Source organism: Mastomys coucha, unplaced genomic scaffold (assembly GCF_008632895.1).
Source record: "Mastomys coucha isolate ucsf_1 unplaced genomic scaffold, UCSF_Mcou_1 pScaffold9, whole genome shotgun sequence".
Lineage (NCBI taxonomy): Eukaryota > Metazoa > Chordata > Mammalia > Rodentia > Muridae > Mastomys > Mastomys coucha.
Window position 1 is genome coordinate 27555137 of NW_022196915.1, and position 10256 is coordinate 27565392.

Sequence of the window (10256 nt, forward strand, 5' to 3'; positions counted from 1 at the left end):
ACCATGTGGTTGCTGGGATTTGAACTCAGGACCTTTGGAAGAGTAGTTGGTGCTCTTACCCGCTGAGCCATCTCACCAGCCCCCAGAGAAATTCCTTTACAGAATTCTTCTAAATTCAAGATTATGGTGTAAGTTTTCAGTTCTTTCATCATCATCATCATCATCATCATCATCATCATCATCATCATCATCATCATCATTATTATTGTTAATTTTTTCAAGACAAGATTTCTCTGTGTAGCCCTGGCTGTCCTGGAACTCACTCTGTAGACCAGGCTCGCTTCAAACTCAGAAATCCACCTGCCTCTGCCTCCCAATTGCTGGGATTAAAGGTTTGTGCCACCAGAGCCTGGGCTGAATTTTCAGTTCTTAAAGACATGGGTATAGGGGCTGGAGAGATGGCTCAGCAGTTAAGGGCACTGACTGCTCTTCCTAGATGACTGGGGTTCAAATCCCAGCACCCACATGGAGGCTCACAGCTGTCTGTAACTCTGAGATCTGACACTCTCACATAGAATACATGCAGGCAAAAAAACCAATGCACATAAAATAAAGGTAAGTAAGTAAATAAATAAATGACATGGGTATAAATCAACAAATGCTAGAAAGAACCCTTTTACTTTTAAATATGCTTTTGCATATAATATCTTTTTCCTAAGTAAGTAGAGACCTTTTTTTGGATTTAAAAAAAATCTAATTTCATAAGTTTTTTTTGTGTGTGTGTGTGTGTGTGTGTTTGTGTGTGTGTGTGTGAAGGGCAAATGCATGTGCACCAAGGTGCACATGTGGAGGTCAGAGCAATACTGGGGACTTGATTCTTTCTTCCACATAGTTAGGCAGGGTCTGTTCCTTCCTTCCTTCCTTCCTTCCTTCCTTCCTTCCTTTCTTTCTTTCTCTTTCTTTCTTTCTTTCTTTCTTTCTTTCTTTCTTTCTTTCTTTCTTTCTTTTTCTTTCTTGCTGCATATTCCAAGCTAGCTGGCTTATGAGCTTCTGAGTAATTCTCCTGTCTCCACCTCCTACTCACAGTACTAAGAGTGCCATGAGACACACACCACCACATCCAGCTGTTTTATCAGGCTCCTATGGCAAGCACTTTTATCAACTGAGCTTTCTCTCTTACTTTGGCTTTCTTATAATCGTTCATCACTATGGATTTATGGTATTTAACTGATATGATATTCTTAAGTTTATAGTACTATGATGGTGGTAGTGGAGGTGGTGGTAGTATGTGTGTGCTTGTAGCCTTTAGAAGTTGGCTTTGAGATGTTCCTTTTTCTCTAGTTTTTATTTTTTGAAACAGATTCTCTTCAATGAACCTGGGGTTCACCTCTTGGCTAGACTGACTGGTCAGTCAGCCCTCAAGATCCAGTGGGGGTTACAGGCTTGTGCATTCACATTTGATTATTAGGTGGGTGTTGATGTATCTAAACGTAGGTCCTTATGTTTGTACTGTGAGCAGTTTACCCACTGAACCATTTCTCTCGCCCCAATATTATTTTAAAATTGTTGGAGCTGAAGAAATGGCTCAACAACAGTTAAGAATGCAGATTACTCTTGCAGAAGACCCAAGTTTGGTTCGCAGCACACAAATCAAGACCTCAGAGCTTTTTCCTGTTGCTCTCTCTGACCTGGAGAGTGGGATAGGAGGTACCTGTCTAGGAACATTGGAACTGGCATAATGGCTACATTTGCCAGGAGGCTAGCAGCTAAAACACATAAGTCATGTATACATGGCACACTATCCCAAAGTGCCCTACACATCGAAAGGACAAATATATAGATGCCTGGAAGCAGTGACCAAAAAGCGAAAGCAGAAACTTTTGAAAATCCAGGAACCCAGATATTAAGAATTCATTAAATTGTATTTGTTTCCGATTGTGTTGCTGTAATACTTCCTGTGACCACTAGGAGTCGCAACGATTCAATTCAACCTGAGCTGCCCCTTGCCTTACAGGTCAACAAATCCACATTTAGTATGGCCATCCTGTCAACCGTTATAATTCTGTCTAGCCCAACTTAAACATGCTGGGGAGACTTACTTTAAATCTACAGTTAGACAAAATCATTTAAAGCCAATGTTACAATAAAGTGTTTAATACCTGGGTGGTATGTTGCATGTTGTATTGAAAGTGAACAGAGTGGGTGAACAGGTTCCTAACCCACAGAGCTGAAGGTACATGTGGTCTTGAGGATGTTTAAGCCATCTCACTAAAATTGCGTACAGTAGCTATGATGACATAGTCATGAATTTATCTCTTTATTGATGAGACTCAGGAAGAGGTGGCAGAAGGCACAAGGGCGTCAACACCTGCTGGCTTAGCAGGGACAGTATTTGTTGGGAAGATGCCAAGCGTGGGCTGTGTACCATTTGTTTCTTCTTTTGATGTTTCTTCGTGGTAATGAAGAGCATCCCGCATCTACCTGTCTGATACTGTAAACCTGTGCTGTTCACCTCTTCTAACGTCTGTGCACTTGGGTGAGAGTGCCCTGTACTTCTGCCAGTCCCCTTGTTGTGAGACCCCCTTGGTGCTTCTGCTCCCACTTTATGGATTCTGTCTTCATCCAGTTCCCTAGGTAGTCACTGGAAAGCTCTTCAGCTTCCATCCTGAGGGGCTTGTGAAGATCTTTATCACTCCCCCATTCTGCCTGTTTTCCTGACTAACTCTCAGACAGCCTAAGTCACACATTCTTTGTCACACGGCACAGGCAACACATTTCTTCACAACACAAGCCTCCTCTCCCCTCCCCTCAGAAACCTTTAAGATGATAAAATTTGCCAGACAAAGGTGGGACTGACGCTTCTTTCTTTCTTTATTTTATTTTTTTTAATTTTTTTTATTTTTTAATTTTTTATACATAAACACCAACCTTAGCCACTTTCCTTAGCCAAGGTTATTTCTTTTTTTTTTTTTTAAGATTTATGTAATATTATGTAGGTACACTGTTGCTGTCTTCAGACACACCAGAGGAGGGCGTCAGATTTCATTATGGGTGGTTGTGAGCCACCATGTGGTTGCTGGGATTTGAACTCAGGACCTTTGGAAGAGCAGTCAGTGCTCTTACCCGCTGAGCCATCTTGCCAGCCTGGGACTGATGCTTCTTACTTCAAACTCCCACCACACTGCTTGCTAAGGCACTAAAAAATCTCCTGCCTGAGGACAACCCTAACTTTGAATATGTTTTTAAACTGCTTTCCCAAAGGCTACTGGTGTGTCTGGCGTGACTTCTCCTGATGCTTCTGCAGCATTTCAGACAGCAGAACATCAATACTATTCAAAAATGTTGGTAGCTTTCACTTAGATTTGATCATGTCCAATGGCCTGAGCAGCCATTTGTTGTAAATAGGATGCTCTGAAGGAAGCTGTTGCACATTGATCCACTGGTTGAATGAATGCAGTCACAGTTGATGGTAAACACAGCCTTTACATTAGTTCTTAGTGTGGGTGGTGCCCATATGCTTTGAATACTCACAAGATCAAAAGGCTCTTGAATGTGATGCTATTTCGGTCTGTAAAATACTCTTGCCTGTAGAATAAAATAGTCCAAAGACCAGTCTTCAGACAATGCTGCCATTGCCCAGGCTTTCTTGTTCTGGTGATAACAAATGAGGAATGTTCACAGTCTTGAATATTTCAGGCTTCTTTAGCTATAGGCAAGGAGGGCTTTCATTTGAGCCCTGCAACATCTCAACCCAAAAGCAGCATCTCAGAGTCCTAGAATGTATAGGCTTTATGCTTCTAAGACAGGCTCATTGCATTGATATTAAGCAGTCGTGACCTATATTTTTTTTTCAACCATAGAAATCCCATGCAACTCTTCCTCCTGGGTCAGTACTTGCTTCCTACTACTGACCTTCAGATTTAAAAATTACGATGTCCTAACTCCCACTCAGTAAGACTGGGCTGGGGCTGAGAAACTTACGCTCTTTTCTGCTTTTCCTTTCTTTTATTTGTTTATTTAGGAAGGGTTGCATATAACCTTGACCTCCCAGTTCTCCTGCATCTACCATTGTACCCTGATTGAGAATTAGTATTGCTATTAACTTTCCAGCTTTAGACATGGTACGCTAGAGTACATGAGGGAAACTTATGAAAGCCTTGGTCGTAGTCTCTTTGTGGTTTCATTTGCATTTTCTTCTACTGCTCATAAGATGACACCTGCTTTGTGTTTACTGCTGATTGATTTGCTCCTCCGGGAACACATGCTCAGTATTTGCTTACACGCTGTATTGATTTGTTTGTCTCTGTGTTATTGATTTTCCTTGTTGATTATATGTTGGGAAACCACACAGGTGGTAGGCCGACTTCACCTGCCTTACCATGCTTCCTGTTTGGAAAAAGAATTCACTTTTATTTTCTTTAAAGATTTCATTTATGTCTTTAATCATTTCATAAACTAATCAACTATTTTCAAATCTTCTAGGAGAGGTCACTTGGCCAAAGGGTGATTTTTTCAAGTTTATTATATCCCAAGCTGACCAGTAATCAAACTTAAAATTTAAAAGTATGGTCAAGTGCCCTGTTAGCAGTTGTATGGAATAAAAGGATTCTAGCTTCTGACTTGAATGGTGGCAAATGGCATTTGAGGTGCTGAAGCTGAAGCTGAGCCTGTCTCCTGCAGCTTAAGGATGTCAATCCCAGCCTTGCTGTGACTTTCAGTGTTTTGAGTTCCTTTCTTCAGGGAGAAAGGAAAGATTTCTTGAATCCCAAAGTGCACGTTAGTGTGGGAGTATTCACATTTGGGATGCACACAGACTGACTTTCCAGGCTGTGAGACTGACTACGGGTTGGTGGATAGATTTTTTTTTTTTTGAGTCACAAGAAACATTCACATGCTCCAAAATAACTCCCACGTGACCACTCTGTCCAACTAGGTATTTATTTGCGTCAATCCTATTTTGAAATTCAGTTACCTCTGGCATTATGGTTCATTCCTTTAAAAGGAAGAAAACATGTACTATGATCCACACACGATACAAGACTCTACGTTATCTGGATTATGTTTAGCTTTGATAGTACCCGTATTTTATAGAAGCAGAAGTGCAAGTTCAGATAGCATGGACTGGAGAGAAAAGGAAATGAGTTAGACAGACATGGCCTGCTGGAGACTCTGAAAGCAGAGCAGAGCATCAAGGAAGGCATGGAAGGGCTGGCTCTCGTGGGAAAGTAGGTGGAAGACACAGTCTCTGGCCCATGGTGCATGATCTGAATCCAGTCCAAGAGCTGCTATCTATCACTTTACCCTTTCTGATGTTTCAAGTGATCATTAATCAGAAGCCATGGGTAGAACCTCAACACTTAGGAGACAAACAAAAGAGAACCAGGAGTTCAGGGTCATATTTGGTGACAATAGGGGTCTGGGGCCTAAGGTACATAAGACACTTGGGTGGAAACAGAAAGATGGTAGCAGGTTGGCTCAGCCAGTAAAGGTACTGGCTGCCAAGTCCGATGGACTGACTTTGATCACCTGAACTCAGGTGGTGAAGGAGAAAACTTATTTGTTCAATTCCAGCAGAGGAGGCCGAGGACAGAGGATCCTTGAGTCTTTGGTGATCAGCCATGTTAGCTGAATGAACAAGGCTCAGTCAGGCTAGTAAGAGAAGCCATCTCAAAAATAGAACAAAGCCCAGGATGTCCTCTGCTTTCCATTCACATGTACACACATACATATACAACCATACAAACATGTGCACACATGCACACACACAGAGACAGAGACAGAGAGAGAGAGAGAGCACAAGAGCAAGAGAGAGAGAGAGAGAGAGAGAGAGAGAGAGAGAGAGAGAGACCAAGTCTAAGGGCTGAAGCGATGGTTCAGCAGGTAAGAACACGTGCTGCTCTTGTAGAGTTTGTTCCCAGCACTCATGTCTGTAACTTCAGCTTCAAGAAATCTGACATCCTTCATGGGAAGCTACTCCCACCCCCAATGCAGACATACACAGAGAGACATATAAAGAAAAATAAAATAAATTTTATAAGATTTTTTAAATAAATTTTTATAAAATTTTAAAGCACAAAAGATAATAAATCAAGATCTCTCTCATTTTCTTTCCTCCATAATCTCTGTTTTTGAAGTGTTGTAAATCCCTGCTTTATTAAAGTAATGGTGATTTGTTTAGTGGAGGAGTTGTTTTTGGGGAAAGATGAACTGTCAGTGACTTTGCCACAGCAATTGGTAATATTACACAACCTTAAGCTGATGATCTAATATCAGCTAGGGAAGCAAAGACTGAGGCCATTCAGTTTGGACAGTGTGTATTTTCTAGCTTTCCTATTTTTGTTGTTGAATTTTGATGAGTTGACTAAGGACATATTTGAAATTTCTATAAAATTAATAAGGTTTTTTGAGACCATTTTGAAAACAAGACCACTTTACATTAAGTAGCTACGGCCATGCTGACCTTATTTTAAAGAGGCTTCAGGGATGCCTCCAGATGTCTACATAATTCTCAGCACATCAGAACAATGCTACAAATGAAAAGGTTTAGAATGGAAAAGTAACATGTGATTCCTTAGTATAGAATTTAATATGTTAATTGTTGTAAACTGATTCATAGATTTGGCCTAGTAACTTCTCAAAAGTATTGGAAACCCTACTAGAATAGAGTTCTGTTAGCTGGATAGATAATTCCTGATAGTCCCGTACTGGGCATGCATCATGTTCCTTCTTCCTCCCCTCACTGTGGTTTCCTTGGTTGGGAGATGGACTGGCCAATCCTACCTTGCTCTTCCATTCCACCCAACTTCGTGTTTTTTCCTCTGGAATTATTGGCTAACTCTAAACATACCCATGCTCGTTTTAGTTTTGACACTGCTGGAATATTTATCTTGGTGAGTGTGTTTGCTTACGCAAGGTGAGTTCTGTTGACTCAGTGATACCAACAGGCTTCAGAATATTGTGGAGCTAATAGTCATGTGACTCTACATGACTTGAAAAAATTTCCCATTTCTGCCAGAGTGTTTTTACTTTTACATTTTTCATTCACGAAAGAGTTTTGCTTCATACTTCTTAGATTTTTGTTAAATAAATCCTTCACACTGAACAAGACGTTCAGTTACCCATACAAGGGAATTATCCAGTTTCAGCACAGTTGAAAGGTCAAGTAAGGTCCCTAAGAGTAGCCAATCTCACCCAGGGCACCAGCACTACCTCATGCCTATGCTGGTCACAGTGTTTGTGTCTATTGCTGTTGTTATTTCTTTTGGACTATTGCATATTTGTTCAGGCCAGAAAGCTGGAAGTCACCCCTGAATCTGCCTACTCCCTTGCTTACCATACTCAATGACGTATCAGACCATACTCCTACTTTCTGACTACACCAGTCAATTAGGTCCTCCAGGGCAGTCTTGTCTAGTTCAATGGCCAGCAGCAACTTTACAAACAACCATTTCTGATTACATTCCATGTCAACTGACATAGTTTGTTTGATAGCCTTCATGAATTTATCTCTGTCATCAAGACTAAACTTGTAGAACCCAGAGAGCTCTTTTTAGTGTGACTCCTGACTTCTTATCTGATACTCTCTGGCTGTTTACTAGACCATACTCCATGCCCCAGCCTCACAGCACACCTGAAGTATCCCTAAAATTCCATACATTTCTAACTCCTGGGCTTAGTATCTTTTCTTTCTGTTGCATCAGGTCCTTTTACTGTAGAGAACATACCATGGGGTTGCTCTATGGCGGGTGTTTAAATCACACTCAAAGAATGTATAGAAGGAAGGGTGATGGATGATGATGTCTACATGGCCAATTCAGAGACAGGTTTCCAGTGTAACAGAAAGACTTCTATTTAAATCTTGACCACCAGCACTGATCTGGCTTAGAAAGGTCAAGGATTTCTGACATAACTCTAGACTCAGAATGATAGTTACTAGGATTAGGAGAGCGGGTTTCCCCTTTGGGAATTTGAATTAATTGGTTGAGGGGCAGCAATTTGTTCCTCTTTCAAAATCAACCTCCTTAGTTGCCAGGTTATTTGGTGTCCAACCTTAGCCATCCTCCAAGGCTTTCTCTATAAGAAAGACTCAGTCAATTTTAAATTTTGAATGTAGTTACTAATTCTTTCTATAGCGTAAACATCATGTAGTGTTCTTTGTTTTACTTCTCATTAGATGATAAGCATAGCAGCAGGAACATGGGGCAGCTGGTCATGTTATAACAGGACGCCAGGGAATAGTGCTCCCAACAAAACCTAGAAACTGGCCCAATAGGTATTTCAAGTTGTAGGCTTAGATTTTTCAAAACCTATGCCCAAAAGTTAGGGAAGAAAAGATGGTAAATAGGACAAGGGGATGTCATCCTGTTTAGAAGTATTCTTTGAGGCGAGTCCAGTCTGTTGTCAGGATACCAACAGTACAGTTCAAATGTGTTACCAAACAGGAATCAGCCAGCAACAGCATCAAGATCCAGCAGAAACCACCAGGCCTCTCCTGAATTGGCAGGAGTCAGTGGGAACAACAGGACCAGTTGGAATGCCAGGAGCTCTTTGATATGCTTCTCTCAATGAACTGAGGATCAGAGAAGATGAGAGACCAATGAAGAGTTGCACAGTTAGTTATGCTAGTGCCCCATCACTGTATTCTGAGTCCCACTTATATAATCTCCAAATATCATGTGACCGCCCATGCTTTTTGCCTCAGCAAAACACCACATGAGTCTGCATCACATGACACAACTTGCAGTAACTTTCACTTCCCCCCAGGGGTTTGTTCACAGGACTTTTAAATCCCACTAGGTTGACAATTAAGATTAACCATTACAACTCTACCTCTTGTCAACTTTATAGCCAAGCACATCACTTTAAGCCTTCTAGTCCTCATCTCTCTAGGCACATGGACATCTCATCATACAAAATGAACATAGTCTAACTTAAGTTGTCACAGTCTTTAATAGCTCAACCCTGCTCAAAAAATGTGTCACATAAAGAGTTGTTTTCTAAAATCCATCCAATCTCTCCCTTTTTTTTTTTTTTTTTTTTTTTTTTTTTTTAGTTTTTTCAAGACAGGGTTTTTCTGTGTAGCCCTGGCTGTCCTGGTACTCACTCTGTAGACCAGGCTGGCCTCAAACTCAGAAATCCACCTGCCTCTGCTTCCCAAGCGCTGGGATTAAAGGTGTGTGCCACCACTGCCCGCCAGCCGATCTCTTAATAATGAACTCCTCACAGTCAAATAATCAAACAAGAAAAAATTTATATACTTCTGATATACCATGGTACAAAGTAAACATTCTCCTTCCAAAAGGAAAAAAAGGATGCATATCAAAGACAGATAAGACAAAAGCAAAACAAATTCCCAGCAAGGTGAACAGCAAATCAAGCAATTCTATTTTCAGTATCTAGAGCATATATAACAGAATCCTGGGCTGCCAAGGGCTTGGGTAGCCCCATTTTCTAGCTTTGTTGCTCACAGCATAGGCAGTCTCTCTCTTGAACCAGCCCCACTCCATGCATGCAATATCACACACAGTGTATTCCTTAATGCTTGTGTCTTCAATATCTTGGAATCAACATTGTAACTTAGGTTTTACCTTTCCAAATTCACACAGTGGTTCCCAAAAGTTGCATTGCTGGATTCTAACTCTTCCAAACATTTGCTTGCTTCAGCAGCACTCTGAAATTATGATTCAAGATCTAGGACGACTTCATTTTGAATTGGTCATGCTTGGAGTACTATGTGGACAATGCTTCTAAGTTCTTTTTGCCAGCTCAGTATGCAGCCAGGCCTCTTTGGACTTCTGTTGTAGCAGATTCTGTGAGTCTTTCTGTGTTCTGACTCTGGGAAAACACTTTCATAGACAGTGGTTTTTGACGTGGGAAACTCTTTAAGTGGAATTCTCAGTTTAGATTCTTTCCCCAAATACATTTTTGTTTTCACAATACAGAGCTTTCCTTTGCTGATGTCTGGTGGCCCCTCTCCTGTTGTAGCTATGTAGAACACTGGGTGTTTCTTTAGTGGTGCAGAACTCTTTAACAATTATAACTGTTTTCAAACTTGCCTTATCTGTTTATATATATATATATATATGCATATATATATATATATATATATATATAAATGTGTGTGTGTGTGTGTGTGTGTGTATATTAGAAACATCATTTCTCCATATTTTGCTACCTGTCATTGCATATCCAGATAAGCACAGTGAACACTAATTATGACACAGCCTGCATGCTATCTTGAAATTTCTTTTTTTATTAGATATTTTCTTTATTTACATTTCAAATTATATCTCCTTTCCCGGTTTCCCCTCAGGAAA